Source organism: Tenrec ecaudatus, chromosome 8 (genome assembly GCF_050624435.1).
Source record: "Tenrec ecaudatus isolate mTenEca1 chromosome 8, mTenEca1.hap1, whole genome shotgun sequence".
NCBI classification, from domain to species: domain Eukaryota; kingdom Metazoa; phylum Chordata; class Mammalia; order Afrosoricida; family Tenrecidae; genus Tenrec; species Tenrec ecaudatus.
The window spans coordinates 154,637,631-154,650,769 of record NC_134537.1 but is presented as its reverse complement, the minus strand read 5'-3'; positions in this window follow the sequence as shown (position 1 = coordinate 154,650,769).

Genomic DNA, 13,139 nt, shown 5'->3' with positions numbered 1-13,139 from the left:
TCAGTTCCACCGTCAGCCCCTGGCCTGATTTTACCCGCTGATATTAAGCTTCTCTAGACTCCCCTCCCACAGATGTAGCCAATTTGATTTCTGTGTATTCCACCTGGAGAAGTCCTTGTACAGCATCACCTTTTGTGATATTAAAAAATGTATTTCCTATGAAAATCATTGTTCCAGCAAATTGCTCTCCTGGGATCTCAAGCCTTGTTTCTCTCAAAAAGACAATATTTTCTAAGGACTGTTCCTTCCTCTTCATTTCCAACTTTTACATTCTAACACCAATTCTATACACAGGAAAAGGGAATAGTATGGATGAAGCTTCACCAACTTTAATTAATTGAAGAATGAGCAATGTGAATTAAGGAAAATTCTCTAGAGAATAACTTTAATGAAGAGTTACTGATCGCAAGTACTTCAAGAAATTCCAAGTCAGTTAAATGTGTTAGTAAGTGTGCTCATCACTAAATAGACATGTTTTTCAAAGTCAGGTATATGCACATTAAAATGTTTTACAAACCTACTGGAATGAGTGCATTTCTATAATAAACCAAATATCTAGCAAATAAAAGAATGATAATTGTTTCAGTTAATGTCATTTACATAAAAGAGCTAAGGAGCAGGTCTTTTAAAAAATATTAAGGCATTTGAATTAAGGGGTTATTATGTTGGGCAGCCATAGCTGCCTTTAGGAAATATTGACTGAATGATCAGCAATAGTTTCCAGATAGATATATGTGTTCAGTGCTTTGTTTCATCTTAGGATCTCATGAAAAATAAAATGACTTTGAGAATGCATGCCCTTTGCCCCTGAAACATGATTGTGTTAGTCCAGGTAGAATAGAGAAACTAATCCAGGGATAAGAGAAAGCTTTACATACAAGCGCAGTTGAATATTGAGAAAACATACCAGCCCAGTCCAGATCAAGTCCATAAGTCTGATATTATCCCATATGTCGATATCAATATATAAATTCCTCTTCAGACTCATGAATCACATGCAATATCGCCAAATGCAAGCAGATCACTGGCCAGTGGGTGAAAAGTCTTGTGGATCTGGTCACAGTAGAAGCATCTCAGTGCTGGCATGGGTCTCCATGTGCCTCCATGTGTCTTGTCAGCAAGCATGTCTTGCAGCAGCAGTTCTCAACCTGTGGGTCATAACCCCTTTGAGGGTCAAACGACCCTTTCACAGGAGTCACCCAATTCATAACAGTAGCAAAATTACAGTTATGAAGTAGAAATGAAAATAATTTTATGGTTGGGGGTCACCACAACATGAAGAATTATATTAAAGGGTGTGCATTAGGAAAGTTGAGAAATACTGTGTTACAGAGAGGGAGCATGTGTCCCACCTCCAGTGAGCTATTTATCTCCTTAGCACCTCCAAGCTGTGACCTGATTGATATGCTAAACTCCGCCCCTTCACACTTCAGTCTCAAATTGACAAAAGATTAGGTAACTACCACAGTGGTAATATTTTAGACCAGACAATATCATACTCTATTCAAATCCCAAGCACAGATGACTGACCAATTTCTATGAACCACTCATGGCTCCTAACTTCTAGGGAGACTCAGACAATGACTATGTTTTCCCTCTGAACTTCTTTTCAGTGACTCTGCAGTGATTCAGCATTTCTTACTAGTCTTTCAGTCTCTCTCAAAATGGAGCCACTTATGTTCATAGGTGGCATGTCATTCAGCATCTTGCAGTGAAGTTTCGTGTCTTGTAACGTAGTTCCACCTCTTGCAAGGCAGTTCCACGTCTTGTAGGGTAGTTTTAACACACTCGCATCATGATGTGGCCTGTCATCAGGGAGGTGAAAGAGAGAGAGAGCGTGGCCCACCTCCAGGGATAAAGAGAGGAAGTTCCCAGAATCCTCATGAGAAGACCACATCCATAAGAAGGCAACATCAGGCTGTGACATGCTAGACTCTTCCCCTTCACTTTTAATATCCTCAAGTTGACATTAGGGTGGCCCTGGACAGGAAAGTGCAGGTTGCAGACCACCAGGGAGTACGCAGCGATGGCTGGTGGGTACCATGTGGCATGGGTAGTGCAGACTGGGGCGGGCCTGGCATGAGGCCACAGGCCACAGCTCCAGAGTGCCTATAGGAGAGCAGGTTGGGTCGACACCGGGGTAGGTTGGCCCATGGGCTAACACAGACTCCTAGAGTGCCTCGTGGTTTGATTGCGTGTCCACGACCCCGCACTCAGCCTCTCTTACCCCAAACTCAGCTATTGCTGTGGAACTCCCAAAATATTCACCCTACCTAGGCGCCATCTTCCCGGAAGTCTACGAGAGCACTGTAAAGGAGGGCAGTTGTGGAGAGAACTTTCTATCTGGAGAAGCATTAGGATCAGCTTTATCTGTATTCTCAAGACAGTGCAGATTTGCCTCTAGCACCAGTGCTGGTCTTCCAAGAACTGTGATCATGAGTAGAGATTAGGGCACTCACTGTTTCACCCAGATTCTCAGTTTCCCACAATTATGGCAGACGCTGTTAGGTTTAAATTTAATATCTCATCCTTTGCTCTCCCTTTGGACACATTTTAAAGTTGCTTCGGTTTTTAGAAAGTGTGAAGGAAATACACATGGATTCAGCCTCTGGTGATTCCCCTGTGACCACAGACAGAGGCGTGACTAACCGTGCATTGGAAAGTGGATTATTACAGATGCAGTTAGCATTTAACACCTTATCATTTGAGTTCCCTTTTGACCCATTTTAAATCTGTTCTAGTTTTAAGATTATCTTTCTTTTTGATTGAGCTTTTCTTATGTTTTTCCTTAATTTTGTTGCTTTTTATGTCTTTTTGTATGTTTTTTTAAATATGAATTTCAGGAGAGGTAAATCTATAGAGACAGTAAGTGGATTAATGTTTTCTGGGGGCATGGCCAGGAAGGAAATGGGACACTAATAATAGTGAATATAAAAAAGAAGAAAATGTTCCAGCATTGATTGTGGTGATGATTGTATAACTCTTTTTATTATGATTGAAGTATTGAGTTGTATGAGATGTTAATTGTATTCCAATAAAACTGTTTTGTAAAAAAAGAGTTAAATTCTCAGAAACTCACCGGGGCAAGTCTACCCAGTTTTATAGTATCTCTATGAGTAGGCAGTGACTTGATGACAGTCATTTTTTGAGCTTGAAATTATGCTAAATTTATAAAAATGAATTTGGAAATTGTTTATAAATGTTTTGAAATAGTTTAAATGATAAAATGTCTGTTTACTATCAGTTTACTTCCCACAGAAGGTATTTTCCTGAGCATACCTCTATGTCAATTTACTTTACATGTTGCTGTAAAAAATATGGCTATTAGGTTGATTCAGACTCATAAAAATTCAGACAGAGAATATAAAGCTGAAAACTAATGTCACATGGATATTGAAGCAAAAACAATTAAAATATTAGCAAATAGCTTAGAAAAAGAATAATATACTATGTGAAAGAGCTATTAGACTTATCAAGGGAATTATTATATTATAGATCAAGAGGAAGTAATTTGATTATCTACATGGGGTAGAAAATAATTTTAAAATTCAATATAAAATCTTAATGAGTAAAAGAAACGAACAACTCAATGAAATTGCATTTTATTTGAGAAAGTTCCTCCTCCTTCTCCATACTAGTTGTCGTTTGCTATATATACATTACTATGCACATAACAACTTAAAATTGGACAATTTATTAAAATGCAGTTTTAGGGATCAAAATGGTTGTTCTTAGAGGATAAAATTAGGGTCAACGGGGCTGCATTTTCTTCTGCAGACTCTAGGGTAGAGTTAAATTTCCCTCCTTTTTAATCTTCTAGAGTCCTTCTATATTCCTTAACCCATAGCCACCTCCTTCTATTTTGGAAGCACTTCACTCCAACTTCTTTTTCATTGTTACATCACTTTCTTCTACCCTGACCCTCCTGGTTTCTTCTGATAAAGCTTTTTACCCATATAACCCGATATATAGACGCATGGCGGGGACTTCAAGACGTCTCTGAGAAAAAACCTGTTATCTTTTACTTTCATTTTCCCACAAACTTTCTAGTGCCCCCTCATATATATCTAAGGGGAAACTATGAATAAAGGCCATTGTTGTTTTTAAGTGCCATGAAGTTATGTCCTACTCGTGGCGACCGATGGCCCCTAGAAGGAAGTGTGACCATGTCCTGCGGCATTCTCGCAACTGCGATGCTTGAGCAGATGTGCAGCTATCGCGCCCGCTCATCCAGTACTTTCTGGTTCAGTGACTGTGGATTCCTTCCACCTTCCTTGATGTTTCTTGCATCATTCAATTTTTCTCCATAGGACTCATCAGTGTTGGAACTCGAAGATTGAATTACTTCTTCAATTTTCTCAGCCTAAAATATGCAGGGTGTGTTCTTTTTGACTTTCTTACTCAAGGTCTTTGCACATTTCATTATAGAACCTTGTTTTCTTGAGCCGCTCCTTAAAATGTTCTGTTCAGTTATTTTTATCATTACTTTTATTTCGTGTCGGTGCTCGGCAATCGAGAGGACGCTTCAGAGTCTCTTCTGACATCTACTTTAGTATTTTCTTTCTTTTTATTGTCTTCTGCTTTTCTTCATGTATGATATTCTTTTTTTGTAGAATGTATTTATATATATCATATCATTCCATAGGTCAATCACGTCAGGAAGAAGTGTATAATTGCCACCACAATCAATTTCCAAACACTTTTTTCCTACCTAGATGTCTTGAAATCATCTCTCCCTTACTCCTCCTCCACCAATGAAACCCCCTCCCACCAAACCCTTATTCTACTTGGTGTCTCTATTGATTCATCAATCCTGTTTCACGTATCAAAAAACGAAAACATATAACATGTATGATATTCTTAATGGTGTCCCATAGCTCATCAAGACTTCTGTCTTTAATCTTGAATGGGTCAAGTCTATTATTGAGATCTTTACCAAATACAGGTGGGTCATTACAAATACAATTGTGTTTCCTATCAAGCCTACCATATGCACAAAAGCACAAAACACTACCTGATTCTCAAAATTATGTTTGAGGCAATTGTAGCCATTGGGTCAATCCATACTTCTGAGGAGATTTCACATTTTTGATCCCTCTCTACTAAACATTAGATCTTTTGTAGGACTGGTCCTTCCTGGTGAGATATCTACAGTATATAAAGTGAAGGCTAGCTATCTTGAATTCTAAAGATCGTTCTTGGTGTACTTCTAAGGGAAACGTATTTATTTTTCTGGCACCCATGATACATTACTGTTGTTCACTAATGCCACACTCAAATACATCAATTCTTCTCTGGCCTTCCTTATTCATTTTCCAGCTTTCAATAGAAAAATCTGTGATTTGGATCAGGTGTACCTTAGTCCTCCAACTATCATTTTTGCTTCAAAGGTGTCTTTTATAGCAGATTTCCAAATGCAAATACATCATGGCTAGTGCTTCCATGAATGTTTATTATGGATCCACATAAAATGAAGTCCTTTATCACTTAATCTTTTTCTCCATTTAACACGATACTTTAATAGTCCAGTTGTATTTTTATTTTCCTTACATTTAATTGTAATCCATGTTTAACACTGTAGTCTTTGGTCTTCACTAGTAAGTGCTTCATTGATTCATCCAACCTTGATGTCACGTTCTTCTTTATTTAATCCAGCATCTTGGATTATTTGCTTTAGGATTAAGATTGTATAAATATGGTGAAAGAATACAACCCTGACACATATAGTTCCTGATTTTCCACCAGTAATTTACTTCAATCTGGTTCAACAACTGCATCGTGGTCTGTGTTCAGGCTCCTCATGAGCACACAAGATGATGTGTTCTAAAATCCCCATATTCTCCATATTGCTGAACACTTCGTTGCTGTTGTTGTGGAGGTCTTTTCTGTTTTTGTTTTACTCCATATACTCAAATGCTGTGGAGGTGTCAAGAAAACACAAGTAAACATCTTTCTGGTATTTTCCACTTTCAGCCAAAAAATATGTGACATCAGCAATATTTCAGGTCCTCTTCTAAATCCACATTGAAATTATGGCGGCTCCTGGTTGATGTCCTGCTTCAACCATTGCTCAATTATCTTCATAAACTATTTACTTGCACTTGATATTATTGATACTGCACAATAATATGCACCTACTGTTGGGTCACCTTTCTTTGGAATGGGCACAAGTACTGATCTCTTCCAGCCAGTTGACCAGAAGACTTTCTTCTGAAGTTCTTGTCATAGAGAAGCGTGTACTTCTGGGACTGAATCAACTCTTCAAACTATTTCAATTGAGATTTCACCTCTTCCTGAATATTATGTTTTGCTAACGTCTTCAGTGCACCTTTGATTTCTTCCTTCAAAGCGTTCAGTTCTTTAAAATATGCCACCGCTTTAAATGCTTCCACGGGAAACCGTTATTTTAGGAACACTGACTTCCTTCCAGCATCTTTTGATGCTTTCTGAATTCTTCGATGTTTTGATTATTAAATCCTACAATATTGCAAACTAACATTGTTTTCTTAGCTCTTTCAGTGTGAGACACACCTAACTTTTTTTTTCTTTTGGTTTTCCAATTTCAGGTTTTTGCACATTTCATTATAAAGATTTCCTTTGTCTTCTTGAACTACCATTTGACCCTGTCTGTCAGCTCATTTACTTCGCTATCTTCTATTTGCCTTTAGCTACTCTACTGTCAAGATCAAGTTCAAGAGTCTTTTCTAATATCTACTTTGGGATTTTCTTTTTACCTGTCTTCTTAATTATCTCTTCACTTTCTTTATGTAGCATATTTTATGATATATTTTTTATCCCTCAACATGACTGATAATTAATGTACCATGCATCAATCCGTTCTTGAAATGCTCTCTAAATTTAGGTGTGATATACTCAAGGTCAAATCTTCGCTCTTGTGGACTTGTTTTACTTTCTTAAGCTTCAACCTGAACTTGCAGCTGAGCAACTGATGGTCTGTTGAACAGTCATCCTGATCCTTGTTTGGATCTCTGACTCCAACAGATGGATTTCCCTTGATTCTTATGCATTCCATCTGTTGAAATTCATGTGTGTAAATATCACTTAGGTTGTTACTAAATTATATTTTCAAGTAAGGTGTTGTTGCTCTCACAAAATTCTATCACAGACTCTCCAAATTCATGTCTGTCACCAAGGCCCGATTTTCCCAGAGCTGCTCTTTTGGGTTTCTAGTTTTCATATTCTACTACCAGAAATTATCGATACCTTTTAATTAATTTATTTATTTATTTTATTTATTTATTTTATCGATGCATTTTGATTGTGCATTTGATCAATTTCAGAATGAAGGTGTGTGTAGAATGCTTCAATTCCTTCATCACTGGATCCAGTTGTTGTGTACATTTCAATGATAGTTATATTCTCTGATCTTCTTTGCAAGCATATACATAACCTATCGCATTTAGCACTGTCATACAAAAATACTTGAAATATTATTTCTGATGATTAATGAAGTGTTATTCCTCTCGAATCTGTCATTCTCAGCATAATACACTGTAGCATTACTTGATTAAAAATGGTCCTATGTCAGTCATTGATCTTTATATGGGTTGTTGTGGGTTTTTTTTACAACTTTAAATTTTCCTAGATTCATGCTTGCTGCATACCGCATTCTGATTTTTAATGTATATTTTCAGCTCTTTCTTCTAATTCCGAGGCATGCCCAACATGCCCATGGAGATCCAAAAGCTTGCTCCCATCCACATTTCCGAGGTCAGCTCTGGTTCGAGGAGGCAGCTCTTCCCAGTCATCTTGAGCGCCTTCCCATCTGAGCTCCCACCTCCACATAATCCCTTATGCGCTACTATATTGACAATGTTCTCTTGCTATTCATAAGAATTTCATTGGATATATTTTCCTGAAATGGTTAATGTTTTTAGAATCCCCCTCCTCCTTTCTAGTCTACTTTAGTCTCAAAGCTCCACTGTAAAGTGTTCAGTATGGGGACCCTGTTGGTATTTGAAATATCATTGGCATAGCTTCCAGTGTCATAGCATCACCCAAGCCACTAGAGTTCAACAAACCGGTACATGAGTACAGCCCACAAAGGTTCTAAGTAACTATCCCCCTCGGGGAAGTTCTGCTCTGTTCTATGGTGTGCTGACGGGTGAGAATCAACTTATCGACATCTTGTTTACATGGTCAAGCTTCTTAGAGAGCAAAAACCATTTGCCCTCATCCATTTATCAAAAGGTTTTGTTGAAGCCCTTGTGATCTGCTACATCAAGATTCAGCCAAGAAAATCCCATGGAGCAGTTCTACTCTGTAACACACAAGTCATCAGGATCCCTGATTCTAAGGCAGTTCACAACAATAACAGCACATTGTAGAACTACACTGAAATCCCAATTCTACATTGGACAGGACATAAGAGTTCTTTCAGAATGATTCTTCATACTTTTTCCTATGCTTAAACATTTTATAATATTATTTATGAAGAAATGGTTTGCAGTCTATAAATCTTATGTACTAGCTATATAAAACATTCACCCCCACAATTTTACTAGAAAAATATTAAAAGCCTCAAAATATCTGTCTTTAGATTAATATTTAAATAGAGATCTTATGTGCATTCCATTAGTAATAAGCAATCTTAAACAAATAAAACAGTTCTATATAAATTGACAAAAGTAATAACAAATAAGTAAATATAAACAGAAGTATGATTTTGTGTGTGACTACTACAATTTTTATAAAACTCAAGGTGTGTGTGAGGTTAAGTGAACAAGCAGGAGTACTGAAACGTATTTCTGTATCAACAGATGGTGTCGTAAAAGTTCTTTCAGGAATACATTGCTTGTGCCAATCTCAATGGAGTGTCTCTACAAAACGACTCTAACGAAAACAGGTCTACTCGCCACCGGACCAGTAGGTGACCTCATGATCAAAGGAGAAGAGATTGAGATTGTCAAGGTTTTCACCTGGCTTGGGTCCATAATCGATGCTCATGAAAGTGGTAGTCAAAAAATCAAACAATACATTAAATTGGGCAAATCTGTTGCACAAGATCGCTTTCAATTGTGGAGGAAAGGACACCACTTTGAGGACTCAGGTGTAGTTCAACCCAGCCATGTTATTTTGCGTAGCCTCATATGCATAGGGAAAGTGGACATTGAATAAACAAGACTGAAGAAGAATCTGTATGTTTGAATTATGGAGCTAATGAAGGATATCGAAAGGACCATGGACTACCAAAGTACACCCTGCCATGGAAGAAGGCCAACCAAAATTCTCCTTAGAAGCAACAATGCTGAGACTTCATCTCGCATACTCAGGACTTGTCAGGGGAGCACAGTCCCTGGAGAAGAACAACCTGGGTGGTAAGTTGCAGACAGTGAAAACGACGTGTCCATCGACAAGAAGAGCAACTGACGCATTGGTCGTATCAGATATAAGGACAATTGTGAGGATGGCACAGACCCAGCAGGGTTTCATTCTGTTGTACCAGGGTCACTGCGCACAACTGGCTCAAATGCACATCACAACAACAACTACAGCAATAATCAAGGAGGGCTTCCCTGGGGGCCTGTTGGGAAAATTCATTTACATGCAGACAAGTCAATTCAGAGCTACAGTGACTGTGTTTGGATACCAAAGGGAAGATGATTATATATTTTATTGAAAGATACAGAAAAATCACAAGGCCTCATTCTGAAAGAATTTTCAGAAAATTAAACCTGGAATAATAGGGAAAACCAGGATAGTTTCACCAAGGAATACTTTCCATGACAATAAACCTGCTCATTCATCAAAATAGCAAGGGCTTCTTTCTGACTTCTTTTCTTTTAAAGAAACCTTGTCTCATCTGGCCTACATCCCTGATCCTGCTCCTTCAGACTTCTTTTTGTTTCCTGCTAAGTTCTGTTCCAGTGCAGGGGACACTTCTGATCATGTCTTCTCAAGCTGAAGCCGTCGATGGCTCCCCTGTGCCTTGTCAGTAAGATACACCCTCCACTATTACACATCTCTTCCTGTCCACTTTTAACACCCTCTTACAGTAGTCCAGTTTGAGTCCTCCTGGACATTTGGGAGACTTGCTGTTCACAATATATACACAAGAACTCCATATATGTGCCTATCCTTTTTCCTCTATCTCAGATCTGCTTCATTGTCAACTCCTGAAACCAGATATCTGTGATACATTTTTATGGTACACTTCTAAGACGACTACTTCCACAAGGCATTCTTTAATCTCTTTGAAAATAAGCTTCATTTCTTTAAGTTCCCAGAGTGTTTCTCCTTATGCATTCTACCTTATATTCTTTTAAAATCTGCTTACAAGTTTTATGTCTTTTTTTCCATAAAATGTTCTATATCTACAACCACTAACAGAGTGGATGTTATTAACCTGTAAACATTGAATAAAAATTAATGACCAAAATAATGAGCAAATGTCTAAAGGAGTGAATGAATAACATTGCTAAAGATATAGGTATTGAAACTTATTCATCCACGAAAATATAATGTGTAGCTAATGTTTGGTATTATCAAAGAGAGCTGACTAGACAAGAAAAGCCGACTGGTCCAGAGATGGACTTCAGACAGCATGAGGTAGAAACACAATCCTTCAAATAGAATTAGTCTGCCCACTCCCTAACCCTCAGCAGGGCACGACCCCATCATCTATAATTTATGAAACCAAAGGACTATTCCATCAGCCTGTCCAATGCATAAGTTTGTCTGTTTAGGCCCTGAAAATCTTTATTTTTAGATATAATGAAATATCTATTGCCAGTACCTATTCCAAACTAAATTAACATGTTTATTGGTTTTAAGTAATAGTGTTAGGCTGTGCATTGCACAGTTGGAGAGGACACTAATATAGCTTTGAAACTAAGCCTAAAAATAACTCATAGCTTAGTGTATTTGGGCTTCACATGGTACCTCAATTTGGGCTGCCAATGATCTTATTAGCTTGTGTCGCCTCCTGCTTGTGATGATCCACCGATAGCTCTACCTGCTGTGCTTCCTTGGCCTGAAATACAGTGCAATCTTTAGATAAGGAAGAGTCAAGCTGGGAATTCCAGAGATCCTGATGCATTTTATGTTCCATACATTCGACAATTTATCCCGCTGATTTTCCTCTGTATCCTTTGCATGCATCTACCAGATTTATAGTTGAAAATGTAGGTTGTTTCCTGCAGGATGTATCATTATAGAGCTTTCTTCTTATAAGGAAGAACCACCTTTATAACCCGTCGAGATGGTGAGCATCATAGCATGTCTGAAAAGCACCTTCAGATTTGAAACTGTGGTTTTTTTATACTTATATTGTTTTAGAATATTTTAACTCCTGCCTGAGAGATCCCTTCACTTGAAACTCCCAATGTATCTTGCTCACTCAATCTCTCTAGCTCTCTCCAAAATGACACAATCTGAACAGAGAGGGAGTTCAGACCAATGAGCTCAATGGAGCACAATCATGTAATCACTTCGAGAAACAAAGTTATCAATAGTTCAGAAATCTGCCTCACACCTCTCTCCCTTTTCCCTTTTTTGGTTATTATTTTATTTCTGATGTCAGAGAGCAGCAAATACAAGATGTTCATGTGTGTTTCATTAACTCTGCAAAGCCATACAACTGTGTAGCCATAACAACCTAAGACTAACCTTGAGAAGCCCAGGAGTTCCAGAACACTTCATTGTGCGCACGCAGAACTTATAGATGGATCAAGAGGCATTTGTGCAAATAGAACAAGGCGATATTCACAGTTTAAAATCAGGAAAGCTGTGCATCAGAGTTGTGTCCTCTTGCCGTATCTATTTAATCAGATGACATGAAACATGCTGCAGCGAGATTAGAAGAAAGTTTACTAACAACCTGTGAGATGCCGATGATACAACCTTGCTTCCCGAAATTCGGGATGTGAAGGGCTTGCTGAGGAAAATCAAGGATTGCAACCTTCAGTATTGACTAACAATCAGTGTAAAGAAATCCAAGTCCTCACCACTGGAGAAAAGGTTGATGTTCTCAAGGATTTTAGTCTCACCTGGTCTCACCATCAATACTCACGGAAGCAGCACTCAAGAGATCAAAAGACATGTGCAGTGGGTAAATCTGCTGCACAAGATGTCTTTAATGTGCTTGAAAGCAAGAATGTTACTTTGAGGATGAAGGTGCACCTCATGGTACCTTCAATTGCCTTATATGCCTGTGAACGTTAAACATGAATAAGAAATCTGAAGACGAACTCACGCATTTGAATGATGTCGCTGGCGAAGTATGCTGAAAGTACTGCACCATAACTGCCCAAAGAAAAGCAAATCTGCCCTGGAAGAAGTACAGCCACAAAGCGACTGAGAAGCCTGGGCAGACTTTGTCTCACGTGCTTGGGACATTCTATGAGGGAAGAAGAGGTCCTGGGAAAGGACACCTTGCTTAGTAAACAGAGGGGTGGCAAGAAAAACGGCAGCCTTCTTGAACAAGATAGACTGACGCTCTAGCTGCAACAAAGGGCTCAGACATAAGAACAGTAGCGAGGACGGTGTTGGACTGGGCGTTCCTTCTGTTCTACACGGGGTCACTATGAGCTACAATGGACTCCATGGTATCTAGCAACCACAACAAGGGCAACCAACATCTTGACCTTGCACAGTACAAAGCTCTATTGCCTTTTTCTAATCCAATAAATGGAATAACAGAATATGTGCTTTTGTATCTGGCTCATTTCTTTCAACACAGTATTTCGTAGAATAATTTCATATTGGTAGCTGTAGTTTCAGACGACTCTCACACTGTATGATACTGCAGCATGCAAAATGCCGTACAGTGCATTCTTCTACTTTACTCTGGATGGCATTTGGGCATTTAGTATGAAGCTAAGTGTGTCCATAAGCATTGTAATAGGAAAGCATGAAGAGGTTCATGGAAGAATTCCCTTTTTTCATTTCATATTTACATGAAAATTTTCAAGCTTCATCGTACATTTACTTTGGTAAGTATTTTTTGCCTTAGTAGACACAAAGAAATTCTTTGGTTAGCATCATGTTCCCACAGCAAGGTGGAAAACTTCCAGTTACTGCTAATGTTTGTGGAGACTTGGTATTTGCATCCTTTGCATTTCATTCATTATTTCCCTCTATGTTTACTGCATGATTATTTTCTTCTTCTTGCGGAAACC